The sequence below is a fragment of the Trachypithecus francoisi genome, unplaced genomic scaffold (assembly GCF_009764315.1).
Source record: "Trachypithecus francoisi isolate TF-2019V2 unplaced genomic scaffold, Tfra_2.0 Lachesis_group0, whole genome shotgun sequence".
Taxonomy (NCBI): Eukaryota; Metazoa; Chordata; class Mammalia; order Primates; family Cercopithecidae; genus Trachypithecus; species Trachypithecus francoisi.
In genome coordinates this window covers 195021725-195035212 of record NW_022681453.1, presented here as the reverse complement: position 1 = coordinate 195035212, position 13488 = coordinate 195021725, and the positions used below count along the sequence as shown (strand labels likewise).

At 46.3% G+C, this 13488-nt stretch overlaps 1 long non-coding RNA gene across 1 annotated transcript in view; it reads right to left on the bottom strand.

Annotated features, from left to right (window-relative positions):
• Window positions 1-13488, bottom strand: part of LOC117084460 — a 27000-nt gene extending 13512 nt beyond the window's left edge. The window contains exon 1 of the long non-coding RNA XR_004437466.1: window positions 13399-13488. This is a non-coding gene — a long non-coding RNA (uncharacterized LOC117084460). The remainder of the gene's footprint in view (window positions 1-13398) is intronic.

The window sequence follows — 13488 nt, the reverse complement described above, 5'->3', positions numbered from 1 at the left end:
AGGAAAAGGAGAGCTGGCAAAAGGCAACGTGGAAAGCAGAAAGGAGTAGTACATACAGCAAGAGAACCCAAGTTTTCCCAGAAACCCTCAACTTCTATCCCATTGGCCGGAACTCATTTGGCACCCCATAGCTGCAAGAGAGTCTAGGGAAGAGTGCTTCTCCAGATAAAATCAGACTTGTTGGTAAAGAAGGAGGGATGGAAATAGTATATAACTGACCACCATAGCTTCAGTGTGAAAATTGCTCTATTGGAATTTTTTGTAGCTCTTCCCCTACTATTTCTACAGGGCACTTCCCCATCTGTTGACTTTGATACTACATGATTGATGGGGGTGCTCACTTGTAGATATGAGAAAAAGGCCTAGAGCAATTAACTTTTCCAGTGTTATCCAGGTAGAATTTCAGCTCTTCTGGGTTAAGGAACTGGAAACTTTTCAAGTCTCTAGGCCTCATCTCAGCTAGAGAGCTAGTTTTGAAGAAACATAATTGCTTATAGGTCATAAATGCAATTTAAATGTAATTGGCAATGTGGCAAGTTTAGTGATCCATCGTTGGGAGGAGACCTCAAGTATCTGCTATAAATTCCTGATTAAGCAATTGATTGATTTGGTTTAGCAGGAGCCTAGGTGACCCTGAGCAAAATAGCCCTTCATGGGTGTTCCTGGCCCCTGAGTGTCCTCTAGGGGGTGCTGCTGCCACTGTCATTCTCAAAAATGGAGCCTGCCAGAGATGAAAGCCCAGTTCTTGCCATTGCCCTGCTATCCTCGGGTTTATGTCGCTATTCTGGAAGAACTCAAATATAACATTATTCGATGTAACAAGCAGTCTGACTGTTAAGAAACATGGAGATCTTTTGGTTCTCGAGTCAAACTTGGTATCAGCAAAGCTACATTCTCATAGGGAGAGAATGTACACTTGCTAGTGTTCCAGGGAGCCTGGCTCCCTATGATACTTATTCTTTAAAAAAAAAAAACAACTGCATAATAGAGAAATACATTCTCATTTCTAAAATTTCAGCCATTCAAACAAAAGAAAGGCCCTTCAATCCCAGTCCAAGTCCCCGTTCCAAAGGAAAGCTTACTAGTTTCCATCTTTTCAGACCTTTCTCTATACATTATATCTAGATATTGGGCGGTTTTGTAGACCAAGCAGTTCTTGAAGGTGCAATCACAGAAAATTGACTTTCGTTTCCCTCTGTTCTAACCCGTCTTAAAGCGTAGTTCTTGCGCATTCCCTAGATGAAATTTAGAGCACACACCCAGGCCGTTTTACTAGTGAGTTCTACGAATATTCAAAGAAAAAATTCCAATCCTGCACAAAGTATCCGAGGATATAGAAAACATTCCCCAAATTCTATTATGAGGATGGCATAGCCATGATACTAAAATAATTGAAGAAGAAAATTACAGGATAGGCCAGGCGTGGTGGCTCACACCTATAATCCCAGCACTTGGGGAGGCTGAGGCAGGTGGGTCACCTGAAGTCAGGAGTTGTTGGTCAGCCTGGCCAACATGGTGAAACGCCGTCTCTAGCTCGGCGTGGTGGTGGGTGCCTATAATCCCAGCTACTTGGGAGGCTGAGGCAGGAGAATCACTTTGACCCAGGAGACAGAGGTTGCAGTGAGCCAAGATTGTGCCATTGCACTCCAGCCTGGGCAACAAGAGCAAAACTCTGTCTCAAAAAAAAAAAGAAAAAGTGTGTGTGTGTGTATATATATATAATATAAATACAAGTGTGCAATTATTAATTTAATTTAAAAAACCAAATCTAGCAATGTATAAAAGAGATAGTGCATCCTAATCAAGTAGGGTTATGCATGTAAAAATCAAGATAGTTTACAGTATTAGTAGATTATCTGGGCATTTCAACAGATATAAGAGAGTGGCTGGGCCCAGTGGCTCACACCTGTAATCCCAGCACTCTGAGAGGACAATGCATGAGAATCATTTGAGGCCAGGTTCAAGACCAACCTGGGCAACATGGTAAGACCCTGTCCTGTCTCTAAAAAACCTAATAAAAAAAACATTAGCCAGGTATGCTATCACACCTAGAGTCCTGGCTACTCTGGAGGCTGAGCTAGGAGAATGGCTTGAGCCCAGGAGTCCAAGGTTGCAGTGACCTGTGATTGCACCACTGCACTCCAGCCTGCATGACACAGTGAGACCGTCTCTTTAAAAAATAAAAAAAAAAAAAAGCATTGGCCTGGCTTGGTGGCTCACGCCTGTACTCCCAGCACTTTAGGAGGCCGAAGTGAGTGGATCACCTGAGGTAAGGCATTCGAGACCAGCCTGGCCAACATGGTGAAACCCTGTATCTACTAAACATACAAAAATCAGCTGGGCATGGTGGCATGTACCTGTAATCCCAGCTACTCAGGAGGCTGAGGCAGGAGAATCGTTTTAACCTGGGAGGCGGAGGTTGCAGTGACCTGATACTTCTCCATTGCACTCCAGCCTGGGCAAAAAGAGCAAAACTCTATCTCAAAAAAAAAAAAAAAAAGTTAGTAAAATTCAATATCAATTCATGATTTAAATATATATATATATTTTAACAAATTAGGAGTGAACTTTTTTTTTTTTTTCAGATGGAGCCCTGCTCTGTCGCCCAGGCTGGAGTGCAGTGGCGCGATCTTGGCTCACTGCAACCTCCCAAACAATTCTCCTGCCTCAGCCTCCAGAGTAGCTGGGATTACAGGCATGCGCCACCACACCCAGCTAATTTTTGTATTTTTAGTAGAGACGGTGTTTCACCATGTTGGCCAGGCTGGTCTTGAGCTCCTGACCTCAGGTGATCCACCCGCCTCGGCCTCCCAAAGTGCTGGAATTACAGTGAAGCCACTGTGCCAGCCAGGAGTGAACTTCTTTAACCCAATAAAGTGAACCTCCAAAATCCTGCAACAAGAAATCATGCTCAGAAGTGAAGCATTGAAACCATTTCTTTGAGTACCAGAATAAGACCGGAATCATGCCCATTATCACGAATTTTTTTTTTTTGAGATGGAGTCTTACTCTTTGTCACCCAGGCTGAATGGCAGTGGCGCGATCTCGGCTCACTGCAACCTCCCCCTCTGGCCTCAGGATTACAGCACACGCCACCACGTCCTGGTGATTTTTTGGTTTGTTTTTTGAGATGGAGTCTTGCTCTGTCACCCAGGCTGGAGGGCAGTGGCACAATCTTAGCTCACTGCAGCCTCCGCCTCCTGGGATCAAGGGATTCTCCTGCCTCAGCCTCCTGAGTAGCTGGGCTTACAGGCAAGCACCCCCACATTCAGCTAATTTTTGTATTTGTAGTAGAGACAGATTTCACCATGTTGGCCAGGCTGGTCTTGAACTCCTGACCTCATGTGATCTGCCTGCTTCGGCCTCCCAAAGTGCTGGGATTACAGGCATGAGCCACAGTGCCCAGCCCATTATCACCACTTTAATTTAAATGTGAAATTGAAGATCCTAGTTTGTACAGTAAGTAAAAGACAAGATATAAGAATTGGATGCCTGGGCGTGGGGGCTCACACCTGTAATCCCAGCACTCCGGGAGGCCGAGGTGAGCGGATCACCTGAGGTTGGGAGTTCGAGATCAGCCTGACCAACATGGTAAAACCCCGTCTCTACTAAAAATACAAAATTAGCTGGGCGTGGTGGCGCTCACCTGTAATCCCAGCTACTCGGGAGACTGAGGCAGGAGAATCGCTTGAACCCGGGAGGCTGAGGTTGTGAGCTGAGATCGCACCACTGCACTCCAGCCTGGGCAACAAGAGTGAAACTCCATCTCAAAAAAAAAAAAAAAAATTCAGGCCGGGCGCGGTGGCTCAAGCCTGTAATCCCAGCACTTTGGGAGGCCGAGACGGGCGGATCACTAGGTCAGGAGATTGAGACCATCCTGGCTAACATGGTGAAACCCCGTCTCTACTAACAACTACAAAAAACTAGCCGGGCGACGTGGCGGCGCCTGTAGTCTCAGCTACTCGGGAGGCTGAGGCAGGAGAATGGCGTGAACCCGGGAGGCGGAGCTTGCAGTGAGCTGAGATCCGGCCACAGCACTCCAGCCTGGGTGACAGAGCGAGACTCCGTCTCAAAAAAAAAAAAAAAAAAAAAATTCAAAGCGATGACTGGGCACAGTGACTCATGGCTGTAATCCCAGCCCTTTTGGGAGGCCAAGGCAGGCAGATCACCTGAGGTCAGGAGTTTGAGATCAGCCTGGTCAACATAGTGAAACCCCGTCTCTACTAAAAATACAAAATTACCTGGGCGTGGTGGTGGTTGCCTGTAATCCCAGCTACTCGGGAGACTGAGGAAGGAGAATCACTTGAACCTGGGAGGTGGAGATTGCAGTGAGCTGAGATCGCACCACTGCACTCCAGCCTGGACAACAGAGTGAGACTCGGTCTCAGAAAAAAAAAAATTGGAAAGCAAGATAAAATCTCATTTTCAGATAAGGTTGATATGATAAAATTTAGCAAGTTTGCTGTATACAAAATCAGTGTGCAAGAGTCAATTATATTGTTAAGCACTGGCAACAAACAGAACATGTAGTCTTAAAAATCTACTATTTATAACAGATCAAAAATACAAAGTACCTAGAAATGGTCATGCCTGTAATCCCAGCTACTCGGGAGGCTGAGGCAGGAGAATTGTTTGAACTGGGGAGGCGGAGGTTGCAGTGAGCCAAGATCGTGCCACTGCACTCCAGCCTGATGATAGAGTGAGACTCTGTCTAAAAAATATATATAATATATATTTAAATAGGAGAAATCCAGGCACAGTGGCTCACGCCTGTAATCCTAGCACTTTGGGAGGCTGAGGCGGGTGGATCACCTAAGGTCAGGAGTTCAAGACCAGCCTAGCCAACATGGTGAAACCCCGTCTCTACTAAAAATACAAAATTAGCCGGGTGTGGTGGTGTGCACCTGTAATCCCAGCTACTCGGGAGGCTGAGGCAGGAGAATCGCTTGAACCTGGGAGGCGGAGGTTGCAGTGAGCCGAGATCGCACCATTGAACTCCTCCTGCCTGGGCCACAAAAGCAAATCTCTGTCTCAAAAAAAAAAAGAAAGAAAAGAAAGGAATAAAGCCTGGCTACTCCATAGGCAGCAGCAGCTTGGACTGCTTGACTGAATATACTTATAGTTCTTTCTTGACCATCTGCTAAGCAAGGGGTGGATTGTTCATGAGTTTTCCAGGAAAGGGGTGAGCAATTCCCGGAACTGAGGATTCCTCCCCTTTTTAGACCATATAGTGTAATTTCCTGATGTTGCCATGTCGTCTGTAAACTGTCATGGTGCTGGCGGGAGTGTCCTTTAGCAGCGACTGCGTTGTAATTAGCGTAGAATGGGCAGCGAGGACCACCAGAGGTTACTTCGTTGCCATCTTGGTTTTGGTGGGTTTTCGCTGGCTTCCTAACGCATCCTGTTTTATCAGCAGGGTCTTTATGGCCTGTATCTCGTGCTGACCTCCAGGCAAAAGCCTTATTTCCCAGCCCTTATTCAAGATGGAGTCACTCTGGTTCAAACACCTCTGACAAAGGGATAAAGAAAAACATGGTTTGCAGATTGTTGCAAATGAACCTAAACAAGGTTTTGATCATGCCTCATTTTTGTTTGGTGGTTTTTTTGCTTTTCTTTTTCTTTTTTTTTTTTTTTTGAGACAGAGTCTTGCTCTGCCCCCAGGCTGGAGTGCAGTGGCCGAATCTCAGCTCACTGCAAACTCCGCCTCCCGGGTTCAGGCCATTCTCCTGCCTCAGCCTCCCGAGTAGCTGGGACTACAGGCGCCCGCCACCTCACCCAGCTAATTTTTTTGTATTTTTAGTAGAGATGGGGTGTCACCGTGTTAGCCAGGATGGTTTCAATCTCCTGACCTCGTGATCCGCCCGTCTCGGCCTCCCAAAGTGCTGGGATTACAGGCTTGAGCCACCGCGCCCGGCCTTTTTTTTTTTTTTTTTGAGACAGGGTTTCACACTGTCGCTCAGGCTGGAGGGCAGCGGTACGATCTCAGCTCACTGCAGACTCCACCTCCCAGGCTCAAGTGATCCTACCACCTGAGCCTCTCAAGAAGGGACTCCCAGTTACCACACTCGGCTAATCTGTGTGTTTTGTAGACGGGTTTCACCATGTGACCCAGGCTGGTCTTGAACTCCTGGCCTCAAGTGATCCACAGCCTCAGCCTTCTAAAGTGCTGGGATGACAGGTGTGAGCCACCTCGCCCAGCCATGCTTAGGTTCTTTCTGCAAAGTCAGCTACTTGTGCAGTTTGAGGTGTGAGGGTTAACTAACTTCTGACAACCCCACCGCCAGATCATAATGAAAGCAAGTCTCAGACCAAATCTTGCCACACACCTAAAAGCTAATTTAAGCAAACATTTATCCGCAAAAGTGTTTGTTCAGCCTGTGCTGTAGCTCACTATGATCCATGCTGTCTGTCCCAAATGCTCTGTCCACCACCTTGCATGAAAAGTTCACTTGTCTACAACCTTGCATGAAAAGTTCACTTGAGGCGGAGAGGGAAACATGCCAGGGGCCAGGATTCTGTTACCCTTCAAGATGGCATCATGTAACCAGACATCCTCTTAACTAGTGGCTGGTCACAGGATTATTTAAGGATGGAACCGTGAGGGCTATTCCTAAGGGGTCAAGTTGCTGGCCTCGCTAGATTCTTACGCCTTGTTTATGCAAAGGCAGCAGGAGTCTCTCAAATAACTTTAGCCAATAGAAAGATCCTGAATACCTTTCATTTCACTGATGAGAGCCCATTTATGACCTCATTACTGATTAACAAGCAACTAAGTTCATAAAGAAACAACCATTTATTTTTTCATTCATTCATTCATTCATTTATTGAGACAGGGTCTAGCTCTGTTGCCCAGGCTGGAGGGCAGTGGTGTGATCATGGCTCACTATAGCTTTGACCTCCTGGGCTCAGTCAATCCTTCCAGTTCAGCTTCCTGAGTAACGGGGACCAGAGATGCTTGCCACTACAGCTGGCTAATTTTTTTTATTATTATTATTTGTATGGATGGGGGTCTCACGATGTTGCCCAGGCTTGTAACTGCACAATGGGTTCACCTTGCCCGCTGCCTAGACAGAGACAATACATCACGACAGGGGAATTGTAGTAGAGAAAGAGGAATTCACGCAGAGCCGGCTGTGCAGGAGACTGGAGTTTATTATTCAAATCAGTCTCTCCAAGCATTCAGGGATCAGTGTTTTTAAGGATAATTTGGTGGGTGGGAGAAGGCCAGTGAGAGAGCGTTGATTGGTTGGGCCAGCGACGCAATCATGGGAAATTGGAGCTGTCCTCTTGCGCTGAGTCAGTTCCCGGGTCAGGGCCACAAGATCAGATGAGCCAGTTTATCCATCCGAGTGGTGCCAGCTGACCCATCAAGGGCAGGGTCTGCAAAATATCTCAAGCACTGACCTTAGGAGCAGTTTAGGGAGGGTCAGAATCTTGTAGCCTCCAGCTGCATGACTGTAAATTATAGTTTATAATTTCCAATCTTGTGCCTAATTTGTTAGTCCTACAAAAACAGTCTAATCCCCAGGCAAGAAGGAGGTTTGTTTTGGGAAAGGGCTGCCATCTTGTTTTAAACTGTAAACTAAGTTCCTCCCAAAGTTAGTTCAGCCTGCACCCAGGAATGAACAAGGACAGTCTGAAGGTTAGAAGCAAGATGGAGTGAGTTAGGTCAAATCTCTTTCACTGTCTCAGTTACAATTTTGCAATAGTGGTTTCAGGCTGATCTCGAACTCCTAGGCTCAAGTGATCCTCCCGCCTCGGCCTCCCCAAGTGTTGGGATTACAGGTATGAACCCCCACACCCAGCCAGAACATCTATTTCTGATAATCACTCTGCTTGTTAACTGAGCCTCAGGTGTTGATTGAGATATAGATAATAGAAATGCTTGTAGTACTGCACTCCAGTCTGGAACAAGCGAGCAAGACCCTATCTCTTAAAAAAAAAAAAAAAAAGTACCAGTAGCTGCCTCTAGTGTGTAGTGTGTAACCCTTCTGACTAGACACTGACTACCCTAATGAGTGAATTTTTCTTTCTTTTTTCTTTTTTTTGAGACGGTGTTTTGCTCTTGTTGCCCAGGCTGGAGTGCAATGGTGCCATCTTGGCTCACCGCACCCTCTGCCTCCCAGGTTCAAGCAATTCTCCTGCCTCAGCCTCCTCAAGGATCACTTGAGCCCGAGTAGCTGGGATTACAGGCATGCGCCACCATGCCGGCTAATTTTGTATTTTTAGTAAGAGATGGGGTTTCTCCATGTTGGTCAGGCTGGTCTCAAACTTCTGACCTCAGATGATCCACCCACCTCAGCCTCCCAAAGTGCTGGAATTGCAGGTGTGAGTCACTGTGCCTGGCCTTTTTTTTTAAAAGACAGAGTCTTGCTCTGTTGCCCAGGCTGTAATGCAGTGGCACAATCTCAGCTCACTGTAACCTCTGCCTCCTGGGTTCAAGCAATTTCCAGCTAATTTTTGTATTTTTGGTAGATACAGGGTTTCACTGTGTTGGCCAGGCTGGTCTCAAACTCCTGACCTCAAGTGATAGACCTGCCTCAGCCTCCCAAAGTGCTAGGATTACAGATGTGAGCCACTACACTCGGCCTGGTTGTTTAAAAAAAAAGGATGTTCAAGACAAGTCAGAAGGTTTAAGCATGTCTTAGATGATCTTCAGAAGTCATGAAGGAATTCATAATTGTGGTAAAGATTTAGCCAAAGTTAACACTAAAGTTCCCTAGCTACCCAAATCCAATGCCACTTATCCTAAAAGGAATGTTACTTCTATTTTTATTTTTATTTTTTGGCCAGGCACAGTGGCTCACGCCTGTAACTGCAGCACTTTGGGAGGCCAAGGTGGGCAGATCACTTGAGGTCAGGATTTTGAGACCAGCCTGGTCAGCATGGTGAAACCCCATCTGTACTAACAATACAAAAATTACTTGGGCATGATGGCACATGCCCATAATCCCAGCTACTTGGGAGGCTGAGGCAGGAGAATTACTTGAACCTGGGAGGTGGAGGTTGCAGTGAGCCGAGATTGCGCCACTGCACTCCAGCCTGGGTGACAAAGAAAGACTCCATCTCAAAAAAGAAAAGAAAAGAAAAGAAAAGGAATGTTACTTTTATATTAACGTTTCAGCAACATCTGGTGGAGGGAAACCAGTGTTAGAACCCATCAGAATGGCTGACAGCAGTCAAACTCCAAAGGCCACTACAGACAGAACAACCCATGGATACGCCTTTCTTCTGAGGATCCTTAGATCGGTCCCAGGAGCAGCCCTGGCTGCTGCTCCCCACACAATGCCCCTTTTCAGCAAGAAGTAGCCAGTCTTTATCCAACACCCCCTAACAACAGTTAGGGTTACCACTCCAGAAGCAGGAATGATACAGGAGTTAAGAAGAAATTACTTGGCCGGGCGCGGTGGCTCACGCCTGTAATCCCAGCACTTTGGGAGGCCCAGACGGGCGGATCACGAGGTCAGGAGATCGAGACCATCCTGGCTAACACAGTGAAACCCCGTCTCTACTAAAAAATACAAAAAACTAGCCGGGCGAGGTGGCGGGCGCCTGTAGTCCCAGCTACTCGGGAGGCTGAGGCAGGAGAATGGCGTGAACCCTGGAGGTGGAGCTTGCAGTGAGCTGAGATCCAGCCACTGCACTCCAGCCTGGGAGACAGAGCGAGACTCCATCTCAAAAAAAAAAAAAAAAAAAATTACTTAGGCAGATAGTGAGGGTATGGAAGTCTTCGGTGAGATTCTCCTTTGGATGAAAAGCAGCCCCAAATTATTTTTCTTTCTGACACAGAGCTGCCTATAAAAACCAAGCTGCAGACACAGATGCTGTCAGTTGTGCCAGTCACATTCAAGATGGCGGCTCCCTCCTCCCTTCTCTGCCACCACGTGTACAGGAAGGAGCGGACAAGATAGCACCGGTCAAGGGGAAAGTTCATTTGCATAATGAGATTAGGGTGGGGCAGCCAGCCTTCCCTGCACAGTATGTAAACATCACACCTGATGGAACAAGTCTGTGAGCCCTGTGTAAATCAGACACCACCTCCTCAAGCCAGACCATAAAATCCGGCATCTGCTGCTGGCCAAACTTTTCCTCTGGGAAGTCCCCTCTCTCACTAGAGAGAGAGCTGTTTTTTCTCTTTCTTTTGCCTGTTAAGCCTCCGTTCATTCACTTAAGGTGCTTAGCACAGTGTCTGTAAATAGAAATCCCTCACAACATATTATTATTTTAAACTTTATTTTTAAATAATTTTGTTTTTATTTATTTTTGTTTTTTTGAGTTTTGCTCTTGTTGCCCAGGCTGGAGTGCAGTGGTGTGATCTCGCCTCACTACAACCTCCACCTCCCGGGTTCAAGCGATTCTCCTGCCTCAGCCTCCCGAGTAGCTGGGATTACAGGCGCCCACCACCATGCTCGGCTAATTTTTGTATTTTTGGTAGAGACAGGGTTTCGCCATGTTGGCCAGGCTGGTCTCTAACGCCTAACCTCAGGTGATCTGCGCACCTCAGTTTCCTAAAGTGCTGGAATTACAGGCATGAGCAACCTCACCTGACTGTTAATATTTTAAGATAATTTTAGATTTACGGAAGTTACAAAGATAGCACAGGGTGACCTCATGTACCCTTCACATAGCTTCTCCTAATATTAGCGTGTTACTGTAACCATGGAACATTTGTCAAAACCAAAAAATTGGTACAATAATATTAACAAAACTATAGACTTTGTTCAAATTTCATCAGTTTTTCCACTAATGTCGTTTTTCTGTTCAAGGATCCAATCCAGGATACTATATTGCATTTAGTATTACTAAGTTTTTCAGAAAGAGACTCTGATGTTCTCAGCTCATCCTGAATCCCAGGGGTTTGGTATAGTGACATCAGGCCTCTGGGAGGTGTTTAAGATGTTCACCTTAATTTTCTGGGACTTTCACATTAAGGTACCTCTCCCAGTGACAGGGTCTGGGTCAATCTGATGAGTTATTTTCATGCTTGAGGGCTTTCGGGAGATAGTCTCAGATGCTGGGAACTGAGGACTGGGCAGAAACTGAATTCCAGGAGCTAAGTGAGGAACTTGGGCAGTATTAATAGTTGTTTGCTCATGGGGTTGTGGTACCTGCAACCAAGGGGGCAGCATGGGAAGCAATGTCTCCAGGAAGTGCCATGTTGGGGCTAAGTAGATAACGCAAGAGTGGGTTACCAACCCAAAGTGGATAAGGCAAAGAGGGGATGTTTGTGTATAAAGGAAGAAAAAAAAGTTTAACAAAAGTTGGTTGGCCGGGTGCGGTGGCTCACGCCTGTAATCCCAGCACTTTGGGAGACGGAGGCTGGCAGATCATGAGGTCAAGAGATCAAGCCCATCCTGGCCAACATGGTGAAACCCTGTCTCTACTAAAAATACAAAAATTAGCTGGGTGTGGTGGCGGGCGCCTATAGTCCCAGCTACTCAGGAGGCTGAGGCAGAAGGATCACTTGCACCCGGAATGTGGAGGTTGCAGTGAGCCGAGATCATGCCACTGCACTCCAGCCTGGCGACAGAGCGAGACTCCGTCTCAAAAAAAAAGAAAGAAAAAAATATGTTAGTGGCTGGGCGCAGTGGTTCACGCCTATAATCTCAGCATTTTGGGAGGTTGAGGTGGGTAGATCACTTGAGGCCAGGAGTTTGAGACCAGCCTGGCCAACATGGACAAAACCCGTTTCTACTAAAAATACAAATAGCAGGTGGGCATGATGGTGAGGGTACCTGTAATCCCAGCTACTTGGGAGGCTGAGGCAGAAGAATCACCTGAACCCAAGGCAGAGGTTGCAGTAAGCCAAGATGGCGTCACTGCACTTCCGCTTGGGCAACAGGGCAAGACTCCATCTTGGAAAAAAAAAAAGGTTCAGAGCCAGATGATTTGAGGGAAATGACAGGCGCAGGGCCGAGCACGATCCATGAGCCAGGCATTCGGCAACGGGAGCTTTTAATGTAATTCTGCAGCTATGGATATAAGATGAACTTGGGCAGGAACCAACAGAAGTGTATAACTAGATGAAGGACATTTTCTGGTCTTCATAGTTCTGGATATCTGTGAAGGAAGCATACCCTGCCATTCTTAGGAAAGAAGTGCACATTTTGTTAGAATTTTAGCTTCCTATGAGCAAACTTGTTTAACAGACATCAGGAGAAAAAATGGAAATAATCTTATTTCAGTGGCAAATGAAATCAGTGTGTGCTTATCTCAAGCTTAATGCAGGATTGGATCCAATATTTGTGCAGTAAAAGCAAAACGGGTTATGCATTAGTTAAATTGTATTTTTTATTTTATTTTCAAAAATAGCAGTTTTATGAAAGATAGGCTTATACATGAGAGCAGGAAAAAAGCATGTATAATTGTGACATATAGGGCTATATTTGAGCTGGATCATGTCACTAAGAAAATAATTTTTCAGGCCGAGCGCGGTGGCTCATGCTGTAATCCCAGCACTTTGGGAGGCCAAGGCGGGCAGATCACGAGGTCAGGAGTTAGAGACCAGCTTGACCAACATAGTGAAACCCCGTCTCTACTAAAAATACAAAAATTAGCCGGGCATGGTGGCAGGCGCCTGTAATTTCAGTTACTTAGGGGGCTGAGACAGGAAAATCGCTTGAACCTGGGAGGCAGAGGTTGCAGTGAGCCCAGATCGCACTGCTGCATTCCAGCCTGGGTGACAGAGCAAGACTCCGTCTCAAAATAATAATAATAATAATTTTTCAGAGTGTTGTACAAAATGGTCTTATGGCATATTTTGTTTTGTTTTACGGTCTCTCTCTCTCTTTTTTTTTTTTCCCCAAGATAAAGTATCTCTATGTAGCCCAGGCTGGCCTTGAATTTCTGGGCTTAAGGAATTCTCCTGCCTCAGCCTTGTGAGTAGCTGGGACTACAGGCGCACAGCACCACGCCCAGCTAATTTTTCTATTTGTAGTAGAGATGGGGTTTACCATGTTGGCCAGGCTGGTCTCGAACTCCTGACCTCAGGGGATCCTCCTGCCTCTGCCTCCCAAAGTGCAGGGTTTACAGGCGTGAGCTAACGCGCCTGGTCAAGAGAAGAGTTAACCCTTTAAAAGACTGTTACCATGTCAGATAAGAACTGCAACTTTGTGACTTTCTGAACCCTGTCAACTCTCCATGCAGAATACCACAGCCTTACCAGCTTGACGTGGCAGATGAAGGAGAACAAAACAGTGGAGCAGCTAGAAACTTCAAGGATAAATTCTAGAACTGAGAAAGTCGCAATTGGGTTGGATTCAAAACCTAAGTATAAAGTCTGCCTAAATTCCTGGCTGGCCATACTACAGACGTACACAGGAGTCCAGGGACCCCTATAAAACGGCAAGCAGGAACTGAGGGGGGCTGGGGCGGGGGCGGGGGCAGCAGGGATCCTACCTTGAAGACAGAAGTGATCCTGGTGAGATTTATGAGTTTTATGTTGAGTCTGTTCCTCAACCCACACACAATTCAGGTGGCAAAAAGTGA